This window comes from Anomaloglossus baeobatrachus, chromosome 8, assembly GCF_048569485.1.
Source record: "Anomaloglossus baeobatrachus isolate aAnoBae1 chromosome 8, aAnoBae1.hap1, whole genome shotgun sequence".
In the NCBI taxonomy this organism is placed as follows: Eukaryota; Metazoa; Chordata; class Amphibia; order Anura; family Aromobatidae; genus Anomaloglossus; species Anomaloglossus baeobatrachus.
In genome coordinates, this window is record NC_134360.1 from 53431971 (window position 1) to 53453316 (window position 21346).

Genomic DNA, 21346 nt, shown 5'->3' on the forward strand with positions numbered 1-21346 from the left:
TGTATACGGGGAGCTGCTGATAAGTCTTTGGCTTTGTGATCTTTTTGTTTCTATGGTAATGAATGTTACATCACATGAAAGCCTTATGTGTCTAATATACAGTGCCTTGCGAAAGTATTCAGCCCCCCTTGAATGTTTTCAACCTTTTCCCACATTTCAGGCTTCAAACATAAAGATAAAAATTTTAATGTTCTGGTGAAGAATCAACAACAAGTGGGACACAATTGTGAAGGTGAACGAAATTTAAAAAAAAAAAAAAAAACAACTGAAAATTGGGGCGTGCAATATTATTCGGCCCCTTTAAGTTAATACTTTGTAGCGCCACCTTTTGCTGCGATTACAGCTGCAGTCAGTTGGGGTATGTGTCTATCAGTTTTGCACATCGAGAGACTGAGATTCTTGCCCATTCTTCCTTTGCAAACAGCTGGAACTGAGTGAAGTTGGATGGAGAGCATTTGTGAACAGCAGTTTTCAGCTTTTTCCACAGATTCTTGATTGGATTCAGGTCTGGACTTTAACTTGGCCATTCTAACACCTGGATACGTTTATTTGTGAACCATTCCATTGTAGATTTTGCTTTATGTTTGGGATCATTGTCTTGTTGGAAGACAAATTTTCGTCCCAGTCTCAGGTCTTTTGCAGACTCCAACAGGTTTTCTTCAAGAATGGTCCTGTATTTGGCTCCATCCATCTTCCCATCAATTTTAACCATCTTCCCTGTCCCTGCTGAAGAAAAGAAGTCCCAAACCATGATGCTGCCACCACCATGTTTGACAGTGGGGATGGTGTGTTCAGGGTGATAAGCTGTGTTTCTTTTTACGCCAAACATATCATTTGGCATTGTGCCCAAATAGTTTGATTTTTGTTTCATCTGAGCAGAGCACCTTCTTCCACATGTTTGGTGTCTCCCAGGTGGCTTGTGGCAAACTCTAAACAACACTTTTTATGGATATCTTTGAGAAATGGCTTTCTTCTTGCCACTCTTCCATAAAGGCCAGATTTGTGCAGTGTACGACTGATTGTTGTCCTATGGACAAACTCTCCCACCTGAGCTATAGATCTCTGCAGTTCATCGAGAGTGATCATGGGCCTCTTAGCTACATCTCTGATCAGTCTTCTCCTTGTTTGACATGAAATTTTTGAGGGACGGCCGTGTCTTGGTAGATTTGCAGTGGTATGATACTCCTTCCATTTCAATATGATCGCTTGCACAGTGCTCCTTGGGATGTTTAAAGTTTTGGAAATCTTTTTGGAACCAACTCCTGCTTTAAACTTCTCCACAACAGTATCACGGACCTGTCTGTTGTGTTCCTTGGTCTTCATGATGCTCTCTGTGATTTAAACAGAACACTGAGACTATCACAGAGCAGGGGCATTTATACGGAGACTTGATTACACACAGGGGATTATATTTATCATCAGTCATTTAGGACAACATTGGACCATTCAGAGATCCTCAATGAACTTCTGGAGTGAGTTTGCTGCACTGAAAGTAAAGGGGATGAATAATATTGCACGCCCCGATTTTCAGTTATTTTATTTTTTTAAAAAAAGTTTAAAATAAGCAATACATTTTGTTCAACTTCACAATTGTGTCCCACTTGTTGTTGATTCTTCACCATAACATTAACATTTTTATCTTTTTTTGAAGCCTTAAAATTCGGAAAAAGTTGAAAAATTCAAGGGGGCCGAATACTTTCGCAAGGCACTGTATGTTTTTAAACTGTTGTGGTTGTTGCTTATGGCAAAAGTGTTCTACGCACGCGGGAAAACAAAATGGTAGAGTATAATGCGATATTCACAGCAACTGCGAGCAGAGGAGTGATAAAATTCTTGTTTCTGCATGGAAAGTCCAAGAAGGATATCTCACGGTGATATGTTGCAGAAATTGGGGGATCAATGCCCTTCATATTCCACAGTTAAGAATAGGGTTGCCAAAATTAAAACGGGCCACTTTAGCACCAATGATGAGGAGCGTCCTGGACAACCGAGAGTGGTTGTTGTTTCAGAGATCGTCGATGCTGTGCACAACCTCATACTGGAGAATCCACGAATTTCAGCTAAAGCAATAGCAGACATCATGGGGATTTCCCATGAACATGTTTGTGTCATTATCCATAAACATTTGGACATGAGGAAGCTCCTGCAAAGTGGGTCCCCAAATGTTTGACAACAGATCAGAGAAGCAGCGAGTGAAAACTTCCCGCTCCATTTGTCAACGGTTCCAGACTGATAAAAACTTCCTGGATGGACTGGTCACTATGGATGAGACCTGGATTTATTTCTATGACCCTGAAAACATGGAGCTGTCAAAAGAGTGGAGGCACAGTAGTTCTCCTTGTGCAAAGAAGTTCAGGGTGCAAAAATCAGCCACTAAGGTGATAGCGTCTCAGTTCTGGGATATGGACTTCGTGATGCTAGTGGACTACCTTCAAAAGGGTTCCACCATCAATGCAAAGTATTACACTGAACTTTTGGATCAATTGAAGCCAGCTCTGAAGGTCAAAAGGCGCGGCAAGCTGTCCAAAGGAATCTTGTTCCTGTAAGACAACACCTCCGCTCCCACTGCACAAGTGACGTCAAAATTGGCCCAGCTGCCATTTCTGATGCCATGGCTGCTAAGGCTGCCTGGTTTGAGGCACAACCAAAATCCTTCATTTTGCTAGGCTTACAAAACTTGGAATACCGATGTAAGAAGAGTCAACAAAGAGCCAGCACCAATGTGCACTAAGGCATCAAATATTCCAAACTGCATTATAAAAAAATTTTTTTTTTGAGATTTTTGGCAAAAAATTGCAATTTCTTGAGCTGCTTCGCCACGTCACGGCAAATCTCATTTGAAGCAGTCCTACACTAAAATATTTTTATAAAATGTGCCATGCGGCCTCACACATGAATAACAGAACTGCTCTCAGCAGCACTCACCTGGTCTATTGCAGTCCCGTACCCATGACTGAGTCACGGTTGTGGGCGGGACAGGTCCAAGCAAATGCTGCATGAAGTATATATATAGCCTGTGGACAAAGCCTGATGACCCAATGTGAACAGTCACCAAACGCCAAAATCTATACAGATGGAATACATCCCAAATTGGGGTGCGTAGCAAGGTGGAGGTCAACCACCGACCAATTCAACAAAGAAACAACAAAGAGCCAGCACCAATGTGCACTAAGGCATCAAATATTCCAAACTGCATTAAAAAAAAATTTTTTTTGAGATTTTTGGCAAAAAATTGCAATTTCTTGAGCTGCTTCGCCACGTCACGGCAAATCTCATTTGAAGCAGTCCTACACTAAAATATTTTTATAAAATGTGCCATGCGGCCTCACACATGAATAACAGAACTGCTCTCAGCAGCACTCACCTGGTCTATTGCAGTCCCGTACCCATGACTGAGTCACGGTTGTGGGCGGGACAGGTCCAAGCAAATGCTGCATGAAGTATATATATAGCCTGTGGACAAAGCCTGATGACCCAATGTGAACAGTCACCAAACGCCAAAATCTATACAGATGGAATACATCCCAAATTGGGGTGCGTAGCAAGGTGGAGGTCAACCACCGACCAATTCAACAAAGAAACAACAAAGAGCCAGCACCAATGTGCACTAAGGCATCAAATATTCCAAACTGCATTATAAAAAAATTTTTTTTGAGATTTTTGGCAAAAAATTGCAATTTCTTGAGCTGCTTCGCCACGTCACGGCAAATCTCATTTGAAGCAGTCCTACACTAAAATATTTTTATAAAATGTGCCATGCGGCCTCACACATGAATAACAGAACTGCTCTCAGCAGCACTCACCTGGTCTATTGCAGTCCCGTACCCATGACTGAGTCACGGTTGTGGGCGGGACAGGTCCAAGCAAATGCTGCATGAAGTATATATATAGCCTGTGGACAAAGCCTGATGACCCAATGTGAACAGTCACCAAACGCCAAAATCTATACAGATGGAATACATCCCAAATTGGGGTGCGTAGCAAGGTGGAGGTCAACCACCGACCAATTCAACAAAGAAACAACAAAGAGCCAGCACCAATGTGCACTAAGGCATCAAATATTCCAAACTGCATTATAAAAAAATTTTTTTTGAGATTTTTGGCAAAAAATTGCAATTTCTTGAGCTGCTTCGCCACGTCACGGCAAATCTCATTTGAAGCAGTCCTACACTAAAATATTTTTATAAAATGTGCCATGCGGCCTCACACATGAATAACAGAACTGCTCTCAGCAGCACTCACCTGGTCTATTGCAGTCCCGTACCCATGACTGAGTCACGGTTGTGGGCGGGACAGGTCCAAGCAAATGCTGCATGAAGTATATATATAGCCTGTGGACAAAGCCTGATGACCCAATGTGAACAGTCACCAAACGCCAAAATCTATACAGATGGAATACATCCCAAATTGGGGTGCGTAGCAAGGTGGAGGTCAACCACCGACCAATTCAACAAAGAAACAACAAAGAGCCAGCACCAATGTGCACTAAGGCATCAAATATTCCAAACTGCATTATAAAAAAATTTTTTTTTGAGATTTTTGGCAAAAAATTGCAATTTCTTGAGCTGCTTCGCCACGTCACGGCAAATCTCATTTGAAGCAGTCCTACACTAAAATATTTTTATAAAATGTGCCATGCGGCCTCACACATGAATAACAGAACTGCTCTCAGCAGCACTCACCTGGTCTATTGCAGTCCCGTACCCATGACTGAGTCACGGTTGTGGGCGGGACAGGTCCAAGCAAATGCTGCATGAAGTATATATATAGCCTGTGGACAAAGCCTGATGACCCAATGTGAACAGTCACCAAACGCCAAAATCTATACAGATGGAATACATCCCAAATTGGGGTGCGTAGCAAGGTGGAGGTCAACCACCGACCAATTCAACAAAGAAACAACAAAGAGCCAGCACCAATGTGCACTAAGGCATCAAATATTCCAAACTGCATTATAAAAAAATTTTTTTTGAGATTTTTGGCAAAAAATTGCAATTTCTTGAGCTGCTTCGCCACGTCACGGCAAATCTCATTTGAAGCAGTCCTACACTAAAATATTTTTATAAAATGTGCCATGCGGCCTCACACATGAATAACAGAACTGCTCTCAGCAGCACTCACCTGGTCTATTGCAGTCCCGTACCCATGACTGAGTCACGGTTGTGGGCGGGACAGGTCCAAGCAAATGCTGCATGAAGTATATATATAGCCTGTGGACAAAGCCTGATGACCCAATGTGAACAGTCACCAAACGCCAAAATCTATACAGATGGAATACATCCCAAATTGGGGTGCGTAGCAAGGTGGAGGTCAACCACCGACCAATTCAACAAAGAAACAACAAAGAGCCAGCACCAATGTGCACTAAGGCATCAAATATTCCAAACTGCATTATAAAAAAATTTTTTTTGAGATTTTTGGCAAAAAATTGCAATTTCTTGAGCTGCTTCGCCACGTCACGGCAAATCTCATTTGAAGCAGTCCTACACTAAAATATTTTTATAAAATGTGCCATGCGGCCTCACACATGAATAACAGAACTGCTCTCAGCAGCACTCACCTGGTCTATTGCAGTCCCGTACCCATGACTGAGTCACGGTTGTGGGCGGGACAGGTCCAAGCAAATGCTGCATGAAGTATATATATAGCCTGTGGACAAAGCCTGATGACCCAATGTGAACAGTCACCAAACGCCAAAATCTATACAGATGGAATACATCCCAAATTGGGGTGCGTAGCAAGGTGGAGGTCAACCACCGACCAATTCAACAAAGAAACAACAAAGAGCCAGCACCAATGTGCACTAAGGCATCAAATATTCCAAACTGCATTATAAAAAAATTTTTTTTTGAGATTTTTGGCAAAAAATTGCAATTTCTTGAGCTGCTTCGCCACGTCACGGCAAATCTCATTTGAAGCAGTCCTACACTAAAATATTTTTATAAAATGTGCCATGCGGCCTCACACTGGCTCTTTGTTGTTTCTTTGTTGAATTGGTCGGTGGTTGACCTCCACCTTGCTATGCACCCCAATTTGGGATGTATTCCATCTGTATAGATTTTGGCGTTTGGTGACTGTTCACATTGGGTCATCAGGCTTTGTCCACAGGCTATATATATACTTCATGCAGCATTTGCTTGGACCTGTCCCGCCCACAGCCATGACTCAGTCATGGGTACGGGACTGCAATAGACCAGGTGAGTGCTGCTGAGAGCAGTTCTGCTATTTATATGTGAGGCCGCATGGCACATTTTATAAAAATATTTTAGTGTAGGACTGCTTCAAATGAGATTTGCCGTGACGTGGCGAAGCAGCTCAAGAAATTGCAATTTTTTGCCAAAAATCTCAAAAAAATTTTTATAATGCAGTTTGGAATATTTGATGCCTTAGTGCACATTGGTGCTGGCTCTTTGTTGTTTCTTTGTTGAATTGGTCGGTGGTTGACCTCCACCTTGCTATGCACCCCAATTTGGGATGTATTCCATCTGTATAGATTTTGGCGTTTGGTGACTGTTCACATTGGGTCATCAGGCTTTGTCCACAGGCTATATATATACTTCATGCAGCATTTGCTTGGACCTGTCCCGCCCACAGCCATGACTCAGTCATGGGTACGGGACTGCAATAGACCAGGTGAGTGCTGCTGAGAGCAGTTCTGCTATTTATATGTGAGGCCGCATGGCACATTTTATAAAAATATTTTAGTGTAGGACTGCTTCAAATGAGATTTGCCGTGACGTGGCGAAGCAGCTCAAGAAATTGCAATTTTTTGCCAAAAATCTCAAAAAAATTTTTATAATGCAGTTTGGAATATTTGATGCCTTAGTGCACATTGGTGCTGGCTCTTTGTTGTTTCTTTGTTGAATTGGTCGGTGGTTGACCTCCACCTTGCTATGCACCCCAATTTGGGATGTATTCCATCTGTATAGATTTTGGCGTTTGGTGACTGTTCACATTGGGTCATCAGGCTTTGTCCACAGGCTATATATATACTTCATGCAGCATTTGCTTGGACCTGTCCCGCCCACAGCCATGACTCAGTCATGGGTACGGGACTGCAATAGACCAGGTGAGTGCTGCTGAGAGCAGTTCTGCTATTTATATGTGAGGCCGCATGGCACATTTTATAAAAATATTTTAGTGTAGGACTGCTTCAAATGAGATTTGCCGTGACGTGGCGAAGCAGCTCAAGAAATTGCAATTTTTTGCCAAAAATCTCAAAAAAATTTTTATAATGCAGTTTGGAATATTTGATGCCTTAGTGCACATTGGTGCTGGCTCTTTGTTGTTTCTTTGTTGAATTGGTCGGTGGTTGACCTCCACCTTGCTATGCACCCCAATTTGGGATGTATTCCATCTGTATAGATTTTGGCGTTTGGTGACTGTTCACATTGGGTCATCAGGCTTTGTCCACAGGCTATATATATACTTCATGCAGCATTTGCTTGGACCTGTCCCGCCCACAGCCATGACTCAGTCATGGGTACGGGACTGCAATAGACCAGGTGAGTGCTGCTGAGAGCAGTTCTGCTATTTATATGTGAGGCCGCATGGCACATTTTATAAAAATATTTTAGTGTAGGACTGCTTCAAATGAGATTTGCCGTGACGTGGCGAAGCAGCTCAAGAAATTGCAATTTTTTGCCAAAAATCTCAAAAAAATTTTTATAATGCAGTTTGGAATATTTGATGCCTTAGTGCACATTGGTGCTGGCTCTTTGTTGTTTCTTTGTTGAATTGGTCGGTGGTTGACCTCCACCTTGCTATGCACCCCAATTTGGGATGTATTCCATCTGTATAGATTTTGGCGTTTGGTGACTGTTCACATTGGGTCATCAGGCTTTGTCCACAGGCTATATATATACTTCATGCAGCATTTGCTTGGACCTGTCCCGCCCACAGCCATGACTCAGTCATGGGTACGGGACTGCAATAGACCAGGTGAGTGCTGCTGAGAGCAGTTCTGCTATTTATATGTGAGGCCGCATGGCACATTTTATAAAAATATTTTAGTGTAGGACTGCTTCAAATGAGATTTGCCGTGACGTGGCGAAGCAGCTCAAGAAATTGCAATTTTTTGCCAAAAATCTCAAAAAAATTTTTATAATGCAGTTTGGAATATTTGATGCCTTAGTGCACATTGGTGCTGGCTCTTTGTTGTTTCTTTGTTGAATTGGTCGGTGGTTGACCTCCACCTTGCTATGCACCCCAATTTGGGATGTATTCCATCTGTATAGATTTTGGCGTTTGGTGACTGTTCACATTGGGTCATCAGGCTTTGTCCACAGGCTATATATATACTTCATGCAGCATTTGCTTGGACCTGTCCCGCCCACAGCCATGACTCAGTCATGGGTACGGGACTGCAATAGACCAGGTGAGTGCTGCTGAGAGCAGTTCTGCTATTTATATGTGAGGCCGCATGGCACATTTTATAAAAATATTTTAGTGTAGGACTGCTTCAAATGAGATTTGCCGTGACGTGGCGAAGCAGCTCAAGAAATTGCAATTTTTTGCCAAAAATCTCAAAAAAATTTTTATAATGCAGTTTGGAATATTTGATGCCTTAGTGCACATTGGTGCTGGCTCTTTGTTGTTTCTTTGTTGAATTGGTCGGTGGTTGACCTCCACCTTGCTATGCACCCCAATTTGGGATGTATTCCATCTGTATAGATTTTGGCGTTTGGTGACTGTTCACATTGGGTCATCAGGCTTTGTCCACAGGCTATATATATACTTCATGCAGCATTTGCTTGGACCTGTCCCGCCCACAGCCATGACTCAGTCATGGGTACGGGACTGCAATAGACCAGGTGAGTGCTGCTGAGAGCAGTTCTGCTATTTATATGTGAGGCCGCATGGCACATTTTATAAAAATATTTTAGTGTAGGACTGCTTCAAATGAGATTTGCCGTGACGTGGCGAAGCAGCTCAAGAAATTGCAATTTTTTGCCAAAAATCTCAAAAAAATTTTTATAATGCAGTTTGGAATATTTGATGCCTTAGTGCACATTGGTGCTGGCTCTTTGTTGTTTCTTTGTTGAATTGGTCGGTGGTTGACCTCCACCTTGCTATGCACCCCAATTTGGGATGTATTCCATCTGTATAGATTTTGGCGTTTGGTGACTGTTCACATTGGGTCATCAGGCTTTGTCCACAGGCTATATATATACTTCATGCAGCATTTGCTTGGACCTGTCCCGCCCACAGCCATGACTCAGTCATGGGTACGGGACTGCAATAGACCAGGTGAGTGCTGCTGAGAGCAGTTCTGCTATTTATATGTGAGGCCGCATGGCACATTTTATAAAAATATTTTAGTGTAGGACTGCTTCAAATGAGATTTGCCGTGACGTGGCGAAGCAGCTCAAGAAATTGCAATTTTTTGCCAAAAATCTCAAAAAAATTTTTATAATGCAGTTTGGAATATTTGATGCCTTAGTGCACATTGGTGCTGGCTCTTTGTTGTTTCTTTGTTGAATTGGTCGGTGGTTGACCTCCACCTTGCTATGCACCCCAATTTGGGATGTATTCCATCTGTATAGATTTTGGCGTTTGGTGACTGTTCACATTGGGTCATCAGGCTTTGTCCACAGGCTATATATATACTTCATGCAGCATTTGCTTGGACCTGTCCCGCCCACAGCCATGACTCAGTCATGGGTACGGGACTGCAATAGACCAGGTGAGTGCTGCTGAGAGCAGTTCTGCTATTTATATGTGAGGCCGCATGGCACATTTTATAAAAATATTTTAGTGTAGGACTGCTTCAAATGAGATTTGCCGTGACGTGGCGAAGCAGCTCAAGAAATTGCAATTTTTTGCCAAAAATCTCAAAAAAATTTTTATAATGCAGTTTGGAATATTTGATGCCTTAGTGCACATTGGTGCTGGCTCTTTGTTGTTTCTTTGTTGAATTGGTCGGTGGTTGACCTCCACCTTGCTATGCACCCCAATTTGGGATGTATTCCATCTGTATAGATTTTGGCGTTTGGTGACTGTTCACATTGGGTCATCAGGCTTTGTCCACAGGCTATATATATACTTCATGCAGCATTTGCTTGGACCTGTCCCGCCCACAGCCATGACTCAGTCATGGGTACGGGACTGCAATAGACCAGGTGAGTGCTGCTGAGAGCAGTTCTGCTATTTATATGTGAGGCCGCATGGCACATTTTATAAAAATATTTTAGTGTAGGACTGCTTCAAATGAGATTTGCCGTGACGTGGCGAAGCAGCTCAAGAAATTGCAATTTTTTGCCAAAAATCTCAAAAAAATTTTTATAATGCAGTTTGGAATATTTGATGCCTTAGTGCACATTGGTGCTGGCTCTTTGTTGTTTCTTTGTTGAATTGGTCGGTGGTTGACCTCCACCTTGCTATGCACCCCAATTTGGGATGTATTCCATCTGTATAGATTTTGGCGTTTGGTGACTGTTCACATTGGGTCATCAGGCTTTGTCCACAGGCTATATATATACTTCATGCAGCATTTGCTTGGACCTGTCCCGCCCACAGCCATGACTCAGTCATGGGTACGGGACTGCAATAGACCAGGTGAGTGCTGCTGAGAGCAGTTCTGCTATTTATATGTGAGGCCGCATGGCACATTTTATAAAAATATTTTAGTGTAGGACTGCTTCAAATGAGATTTGCCGTGACGTGGCGAAGCAGCTCAAGAAATTGCAATTTTTTGCCAAAAATCTCAAAAAAATTTTTATAATGCAGTTTGGAATATTTGATGCCTTAGTGCACATTGGTGCTGGCTCTTTGTTGTTTCTTTGTTGAATTGGTCGGTGGTTGACCTCCACCTTGCTATGCACCCCAATTTGGGATGTATTCCATCTGTATAGATTTTGGCGTTTGGTGACTGTTCACATTGGGTCATCAGGCTTTGTCCACAGGCTATATATATACTTCATGCAGCATTTGCTTGGACCTGTCCCGCCCACAGCCATGACTCAGTCATGGGTACGGGACTGCAATAGACCAGGTGAGTGCTGCTGAGAGCAGTTCTGCTATTTATATGTGAGGCCGCATGGCACATTTTATAAAAATATTTTAGTGTAGGACTGCTTCAAATGAGATTTGCCGTGACGTGGCGAAGCAGCTCAAGAAATTGCAATTTTTTGCCAAAAATCTCAAAAAAATTTTTATAATGCAGTTTGGAATATTTGATGCCTTAGTGCACATTGGTGCTGGCTCTTTGTTGTTTCTTTGTTGAATTGGTCGGTGGTTGACCTCCACCTTGCTATGCACCCCAATTTGGGATGTATTCCATCTGTATAGATTTTGGCGTTTGGTGACTGTTCACATTGGGTCATCAGGCTTTGTCCACAGGCTATATATATACTTCATGCAGCATTTGCTTGGACCTGTCCCGCCCACAGCCATGACTCAGTCATGGGTACGGGACTGCAATAGACCAGGTGAGTGCTGCTGAGAGCAGTTCTGCTATTTATATGTGAGGCCGCATGGCACATTTTATAAAAATATTTTAGTGTAGGACTGCTTCAAATGAGATTTGCCGTGACGTGGCGAAGCAGCTCAAGAAATTGCAATTTTTTGCCAAAAATCTCAAAAAAATTTTTATAATGCAGTTTGGAATATTTGATGCCTTAGTGCACATTGGTGCTGGCTCTTTGTTGTTTCTTTGTTGAATTGGTCGGTGGTTGACCTCCACCTTGCTATGCACCCCAATTTGGGATGTATTCCATCTGTATAGATTTTGGCGTTTGGTGACTGTTCACATTGGGTCATCAGGCTTTGTCCACAGGCTATATATATACTTCATGCAGCATTTGCTTGGACCTGTCCCGCCCACAGCCATGACTCAGTCATGGGTACGGGACTGCAATAGACCAGGTGAGTGCTGCTGAGAGCAGTTCTGCTATTTATATGTGAGGCCGCATGGCACATTTTATAAAAATATTTTAGTGTAGGACTGCTTCAAATGAGATTTGCCGTGACGTGGCGAAGCAGCTCAAGAAATTGCAATTTTTTGCCAAAAATCTCAAAAAAATTTTTATAATGCAGTTTGGAATATTTGATGCCTTAGTGCACATTGGTGCTGGCTCTTTGTTGTTTCTTTGTTGAATTGGTCGGTGGTTGACCTCCACCTTGCTATGCACCCCAATTTGGGATGTATTCCATCTGTATAGATTTTGGCGTTTGGTGACTGTTCACATTGGGTCATCAGGCTTTGTCCACAGGCTATATATATACTTCATGCAGCATTTGCTTGGACCTGTCCCGCCCACAGCCATGACTCAGTCATGGGTACGGGACTGCAATAGACCAGGTGAGTGCTGCTGAGAGCAGTTCTGCTATTTATATGTGAGGCCGCATGGCACATTTTATAAAAATATTTTAGTGTAGGACTGCTTCAAATGAGATTTGCCGTGACGTGGCGAAGCAGCTCAAGAAATTGCAATTTTTTGCCAAAAATCTCAAAAAAATTTTTATAATGCAGTTTGGAATATTTGATGCCTTAGTGCACATTGGTGCTGGCTCTTTGTTGTTTCTTTGTTGAATTGGTCGGTGGTTGACCTCCACCTTGCTATGCACCCCAATTTGGGATGTATTCCATCTGTATAGATTTTGGCGTTTGGTGACTGTTCACATTGGGTCATCAGGCTTTGTCCACAGGCTATATATATACTTCATGCAGCATTTGCTTGGACCTGTCCCGCCCACAGCCATGACTCAGTCATGGGTACGGGACTGCAATAGACCAGGTGAGTGCTGCTGAGAGCAGTTCTGCTATTTATATGTGAGGCCGCATGGCACATTTTATAAAAATATTTTAGTGTAGGACTGCTTCAAATGAGATTTGCCGTGACGTGGCGAAGCAGCTCAAGAAATTGCAATTTTTTGCCAAAAATCTCAAAAAAATTTTTATAATGCAGTTTGGAATATTTGATGCCTTAGTGCACATTGGTGCTGGCTCTTTGTTGTTTCTTTGTTGAATTGGTCGGTGGTTGACCTCCACCTTGCTATGCACCCCAATTTGGGATGTATTCCATCTGTATAGATTTTGGCGTTTGGTGACTGTTCACATTGGGTCATCAGGCTTTGTCCACAGGCTATATATATACTTCATGCAGCATTTGCTTGGACCTGTCCCGCCCACAGCCATGACTCAGTCATGGGTACGGGACTGCAATAGACCAGGTGAGTGCTGCTGAGAGCAGTTCTGCTATTTATATGTGAGGCCGCATGGCACATTTTATAAAAATATTTTAGTGTAGGACTGCTTCAAATGAGATTTGCCGTGACGTGGCGAAGCAGCTCAAGAAATTGCAATTTTTTGCCAAAAATCTCAAAAAAATTTTTATAATGCAGTTTGGAATATTTGATGCCTTAGTGCACATTGGTGCTGGCTCTTTGTTGTTTCTTTGTTGAATTGGTCGGTGGTTGACCTCCACCTTGCTATGCACCCCAATTTGGGATGTATTCCATCTGTATAGATTTTGGCGTTTGGTGACTGTTCACATTGGGTCATCAGGCTTTGTCCACAGGCTATATATATACTTCATGCAGCATTTGCTTGGACCTGTCCCGCCCACAGCCATGACTCAGTCATGGGTACGGGACTGCAATAGACCAGGTGAGTGCTGCTGAGAGCAGTTCTGCTATTTATATGTGAGGCCGCATGGCACATTTTATAAAAATATTTTAGTGTAGGACTGCTTCAAATGAGATTTGCCGTGACGTGGCGAAGCAGCTCAAGAAATTGCAATTTTTTGCCAAAAATCTCAAAAAAATTTTTATAATGCAGTTTGGAATATTTGATGCCTTAGTGCACATTGGTGCTGGCTCTTTGTTGTTTCTTTGTTGAATTGGTCGGTGGTTGACCTCCACCTTGCTATGCACCCCAATTTGGGATGTATTCCATCTGTATAGATTTTGGCGTTTGGTGACTGTTCACATTGGGTCATCAGGCTTTGTCCACAGGCTATATATATACTTCATGCAGCATTTGCTTGGACCTGTCCCGCCCACAGCCATGACTCAGTCATGGGTACGGGACTGCAATAGACCAGGTGAGTGCTGCTGAGAGCAGTTCTGCTATTTATATGTGAGGCCGCATGGCACATTTTATAAAAATATTTTAGTGTAGGACTGCTTCAAATGAGATTTGCCGTGACGTGGCGAAGCAGCTCAAGAAATTGCAATTTTTTGCCAAAAATCTCAAAAAAATTTTTATAATGCAGTTTGGAATATTTGATGCCTTAGTGCACATTGGTGCTGGCTCTTTGTTGTTTCTTTGTTGAATTGGTCGGTGGTTGACCTCCACCTTGCTATGCACCCCAATTTGGGATGTATTCCATCTGTATAGATTTTGGCGTTTGGTGACTGTTCACATTGGGTCATCAGGCTTTGTCCACAGGCTATATATATACTTCATGCAGCATTTGCTTGGACCTGTCCCGCCCACAGCCATGACTCAGTCATGGGTACGGGACTGCAATAGACCAGGTGAGTGCTGCTGAGAGCAGTTCTGCTATTTATATGTGAGGCCGCATGGCACATTTTATAAAAATATTTTAGTGTAGGACTGCTTCAAATGAGATTTGCCGTGACGTGGCGAAGCAGCTCAAGAAATTGCAATTTTTTGCCAAAAATCTCAAAAAAATTTTTATAATGCAGTTTGGAATATTTGATGCCTTAGTGCACATTGGTGCTGGCTCTTTGTTGTTTCTTTGTTGAATTGGTCGGTGGTTGACCTCCACCTTGCTATGCACCCCAATTTGGGATGTATTCCATCTGTATAGATTTTGGCGTTTGGTGACTGTTCACATTGGGTCATCAGGCTTTGTCCACAGGCTATATATATACTTCATGCAGCATTTGCTTGGACCTGTCCCGCCCACAGCCATGACTCAGTCATGGGTACGGGACTGCAATAGACCAGGTGAGTGCTGCTGAGAGCAGTTCTGCTATTTATATGTGAGGCCGCATGGCACATTTTATAAAAATATTTTAGTGTAGGACTGCTTCAAATGAGATTTGCCGTGACGTGGCGAAGCAGCTCAAGAAATTGCAATTTTTTGCCAAAAATCTCAAAAAAATTTTTATAATGCAGTTTGGAATATTTGATGCCTTAGTGCACATTGGTGCTGGCTCTTTGTTGTTTCTTTGTTGAATTGGTCGGTGGTTGACCTCCACCTTGCTATGCACCCCAATTTGGGATGTATTCCATCTGTATAGATTTTGGCGTTTGGTGACTGTTCACATTGGGTCATCAGGCTTTGTCCACAGGCTATATATATACTTCATGCAGCATTTGCTTGGACCTGTCCCGCCCACAGCCATGACTCAGTCATGGGTACGGGACTGCAATAGACCAGGTGAGTGCTGCTGAGAGCAGTTCTGCTATTTATATGTGAGGCCGCATGGCACATTTTATAAAAATATTTTAGTGTAGGACTGCTTCAAATGAGATTTGCCGTGACGTGGCGAAGCAGCTCAAGAAATTGCAATTTTTTGCCAAAAATCTCAAAAAAATTTTTATAATGCAGTTTGGAATATTTGATGCCTTAGTGCACATTGGTGCTGGCTCTTTGTTGTTTCTTTGATGTAAGAAGAGTGTTGTCATCAGTGGAGAGTATGCGGAATAAATGTAAAGTTTCATCATTCTATTTCATTTCTTTCTGGGTAAAGCCAAAGGCTTATCAGCAGCCTCTCGTATAATATGGAACTTAGTAAACAAAGATTGAAGTTTCCAAAATCTGCTACAGCATTTCATATCGGTATATCAGGTTACTTTTAGACTAGCTGATTACAAACATTAGTCCATAAAATTCATTACTAAGACTAATAATGTCAATCCTTCTTTTAGAGTGATCACCACAATAGTAAGTGGCATCTGATCAGAAATTTAAATACATGGATCATTTTATTGTTTGTCCAATCTAATGAGCGGAAGTAATCAGATGATGTTAAATTCATTTAATATCTAACCGTATTCATATAAGTCATTTCATTATTAGTCCTACATACAAAACCAAGATGATCAGTCCAAAATACAGTAGTGTGATTGTCAATCAAAAAAGAAGGTTGGTGATCAAAGCTCAGTGCTTAATTTATCTTGGTCGGAACAGATTAACAACAAGAAAAAAGAAAAACCGGCCGGTATAATCAACACTTCCACTTGTCTAATTTGGACATGTACAAGTGCAAAAAGAAAACACATATATTTTATAGAGTCATTACACACAGAGGAATCTATTCCTATATATTATATAGAGTCATTACACACAGAGGGATCTATTCCTATATATTATATAGTGTCATTACACACAGAGGGATCTATTCCTATATATTATATAGAGTCATTACACACAGAGGGATGTATTCCTATATATTATATAGAGTCATTACACACAAAGGCATCTATTCCTATATATTATATAGAGTCATTACACACAGAGGGATCTATTCCTATATATTATATAGATCCATTACACAGAGGGATCTATTCCTATATATTATATAGATTCATTACACACAGAGGGATCTATTCCTATATATTATATAGAGTCATTACACACAGAGGGATCTATTCCTATATATTATATAGTCATTACACACAGAGGGATCTATTCCTATATATTATATAGAGCCATTACACACAGAGGGATCTATTCCTATATATTATATAGAGTCATTACACACAGAGGGATCTATTCCTATATATTATATAGTCATTACACACACAGAGATCTATTCCTATATATTATATAGAGTCATTACACACAGAGGGATCTATTCCTATATATTATATAGAGTCATTACACACAGAAGGATCTATTCCTATATATTATATAGAGTCATTACACACAGAGGGATCTATTCCTATATATTATATAGAGTCATTACACACAGAGGGATCTATTCCTATATATTATATAGAGTCATTACACACAGAGGGATCTATTTCAAGTGTTTATTCCTGTTAATGTTGATGATTATGGCTTACAGTCAATGAAAATCCAAAAGTCATAATCTCAGAAAATTAGAATATTATATAAGACCAACTGAAAAAATGATTTTACACTCAGAAATGTTGGCGCCTACTGAAAAGTCTGTACAGTAAATGCCTCAATACTTGGTCGTGGCCCTTTTGCATGAATTCCTGAATCAATGCAGCGTGGCATGGAGGTGATCAGCCTGTGGCACTGCTGAGGTGTTATAGAAGCCCAGGTAGCTTTCATAGCAGCCTTCAGCTTGTCTGCATTGTTGGGTCTGGTGTCTTATAGATTCTCTATGGGGTTTAGGTCAGGGGAGTTTGCTGGCCAATCAAGCACAGTGATACTGTGGTTAGTAAACCAGGTATCGGTACTTTTGGCAGTGTGGACAGGGGCCAAGTCCTGCTGGAAAATGAAATCTCCATCTCCAAAAAGTTTGTTGGCAGAGGGAAGCATGAAGTGCTGTAAAATCTCCTGGTAGACGACTGCGCTGACTTTGGTCTTGATAAAACACAGTGGAGCTACACCAGCAGATGACATGGCTCCCCAAACCATCACTGATTGTGGACACTTCACAGTAGACCTCAGCAGCTTGGATTGTGGCCTCTCCACTCTTCCTCCAGACTCTGGGACCGCGATTTCCAAATTAAATGCAAAATGTACTTTCATCTGAAAACAACACCTTGGACACTGAGAACAGACCAGATCTTTTTCTCCTTGGCCCAGGTAAGACGCTTCTGGCGTTGTCTATTGGTCATGAGCGGCCTGACACAAGGAATGCGACACTTGTAGCCCATGTCCTGGATACGTCTGTGTGTGGTGGCTCTTGAAGCACTGACTCCAGCAGCGTCCATTCCTTGTGAATCTCCCCCAAATTTTTTTAATGACTTTTCTTAACAATCCTATCAAGGCTGTGGTTATCCCGGTTGCTTGCGCACCTTTTTTTTTTTTTTACCACACTTTTTTCTTCCATTCAACTTTCCATTAATATGCTTGGATAAGGCAATGTGTGAACAGCCAGCTTCTTTAGCAATGGCCTTTTGTGGCTTACCCTCCTTGTGGAGTGTGTCAATGACTGCCTTCTGGACATCTGTCAAGTCAGCAGTTTTCCCCATGACTGTGAAGGCTACTGAACCAGACTAAGGGACCATTTTAAGCGCTTAGGAAGCCTTTGCAGGTGTTTTGTGATGATTATTCTAATTTTCTGAGATAATGACTTTTGGGTTTTCATTGGCTGTAAGCCATAATCATCAACATTAACAGAAATAAACATGTAAAATAGATCACTCTGTGTGTAATGACTCTATATAATATATAGGAATCGATCCCTCTGTGTGTAATGACTCTATATAATATATAGGAATCGATCCCTCTGTGTGTAATGACTCTATATAATATATAGGAATAGATCCCTCTGTGTGTAATGACTCTATATAATATATAGGAATAGATCCCTCTGTGTGTAATGACTCTATATAATATATAGGAATAGATCCCTCTGTGTGTAATGACTCCATATAATATATAGGAATATATCGCTCTCTGTGTAATGACTCTATATAATATATAGGAATAGATCCCTCTGTGTGTAATGACTCTATATAATATATGCGCTTCCCTTTTTGTATTGAATTACTGAAATAAATTAACTTTTTGATGATATTCTAATTTATTGAGATGCACTTGTATAATCTGTATTAAAGGCTGTGAACATGAAGCCTTCATTTAAGCCGATAGGACTTCTTGCTTTGAGTTTAAAGATCCATCTAGTTTCTTCTTTTAGGAGGACCTTATCTAGATTCCCACCTGGATTGTGCTATATACCGTATAACAAAAGAGTACACTATATACTGAGGGACTATGCTATACATAAATCTACATTTCTATATCTGTGTGAAGTGTTAGTGAATTACCTGATTTTTTTCTCAGACAGCACACAGAGCTACTTAGTATGTCCTATGCTGATCCTCAAAAGCAGATCAGAAATGGGCATGCTTGGAATATTTAGATAAAAATCCGTGAGGATTCAATAAATAAAGGAAATGATTATGTAACTGATATTAAAATTAATATTTTTATTCAATGATTAAAATAAATATCCATTACAAATCCATATAAATACAAGTCAGGAAAAAGTCCCATAAATTATAGCAGCGTTTACCAGGAAGATAAAGTGCTTAGTGCAAAGACCACAATTGTTTAAATAAATATCTATTTATTATGTATAACAAAGTGCACAGTGCAAAATTATATCCAAGCGATATGAGATACATGAAAAAAGATTATGGTATAATTATCCTGTATAACAGAAAATTATAAATAGCACCCCCTGAGGAAAGGATCGCTGAAACGCACGTCGGGGCATAGCTGCACACTTTGGATCATTACAGACCACTTTTAAGGTATAATTTCCCTTGCAAATCAGTATATATTTATAATTTTCTGTTATACGGGATAATTATACCATAATATTTTTTCATGTACAGTTAGGTCCAGAAATATTTGGACAGTGACACAATTTTCGCGAGTTGGGCTCTGCATGCCACCACATTGGATTTGAAATGAAATCTCTACAACAGAATTCAAGTGCAGATTGTAACGTTTAATTTGAAGGTTTGAACAAAAATATCTGATAGAAATTGTAGGAATTGTACACATTTCTTTACAAACACTCCACGTTTTAGGAGGTCAAAAGTAATTGGACAAATAAACCAAACCCAAACAAAATATTTTTATTTTCAATATTTTGTTGCGAATCCTTTGGAGGCAATCACTGCCTTAAGTCTGGAACCCATGGACATCACCAAACGCTGGGTTTCCTTTTTCTTAATGCTTTGCCAGGCCTTTACAGCCGCAGCCTTCAGGTCTTGCTTGTTTGTGGGTCTTTCCGTCTTAAGTCTGGATTTGAGCAAGTGAAATGCATGCTCAATTGGGTTAAGATCTGGTGATTGACTTGGCCATTGCAGAATGTTCCACTTTTTTGCACTCATGAACTCCTGGGTAGCTTTGGCTGTATGCTTGGGGTCATTGTCCATCTGTACTATGAAGCACCGTCCGATCAACTTTGCGGCATTTGGCTGAATCTGGGCTGAAAGTATATCCCGGTACACTTCAGAATTCATCCGGCTACTCTTGTCTGCTGTTATGTCATCAATAAACACAAGTGACCCAGTGCCATTGAAAGCCATGCATGCCCATGCCATCACGTTGCCTCCACCATGTTTTACAGAGGATGTGGTGTGCCTTGGATCATGTGCCGTTCCCTTTCTTCTCCAAACTTTTTTCTTCCCATCATTCTGGTACAGGTTGATCTTGGTCTCATCTGTCCATAGAATACTTTTCCAGAACTGAGCTGGCTTCATGAGGTGTTTTTCAGCAAATTTAACTCTGGCCTGTCTATTTTTGGAATTGATGAATGGTTTGCATCTAGATGTGAACCCTTTGTATTTACTTTCATGGAGTCTTCTCTTTACTGTTGACTTAGAGACAGATACACCTACTTCACTGAGAGTGTTCTGGACTTCAGTTGATGTTGTGAATGGGTTCTTCTTCACCAAAGAAAGTATGCGGCGATCATCCACCACTGTTGTCATCCGTGGACGCCCAGGCCTTTTTGAGTTCCCAAGCTCACCAGTCAATTCCTTTTTTCTCAGAATGTACCCGACTGTTGATTTTCCTACTCCAAGCATGTCTGCTATCTCTGTGATGGATTTTTTTCTTTTTTTTCAGCCTCAGGATGTTCTGTTTCACCTCAATTGAGAGTTCCTTAGACCGCATGTTGTCTGGTCACAGCAACAACTTCCAAATGCAAAACCACACACCTGTAATCAACCCCAGACCTTTTAACTACTTCATTGATTACAGGTTAACGAGGGAGATGCCTTCAGAGTTAATTGCAGCCCTTAGAGTCCCTTGTCCAATTACTTTTGGTCCCTTGAAAAAGAGGAGGCTATGCATTACAGAGCTATGATTCCTAAACCCTTTCCCCGATTTGGATGTGAAAACTCTCATATTGCAGCTGGGAGTGTGCACTTTCAGCCCATATTATATATACAATTGTATTTCTGAACATGTTTTTGTAAACAGCTAAAATAACAAAACTTGTGTCACTGTCCAAATATTTCTGGCCCTGACTGTATATCATATCACTTGGATATAATTTTGCACTGTGCACTTTGTTATACATGATAAATAGATATTTATTTAAACAATTGTGGTCTTTGCACTAAGCACTTTATCTTCCTGGTAAACGCTGCTATAATTTATGGGACTTTTTCCTGACTTGTATTTATATGGATTTGTAATGGATATTTATTTTAATCATTGAATAAAAATATTAATTTTAATATCAGTTACATAATCATTTCCTTTAT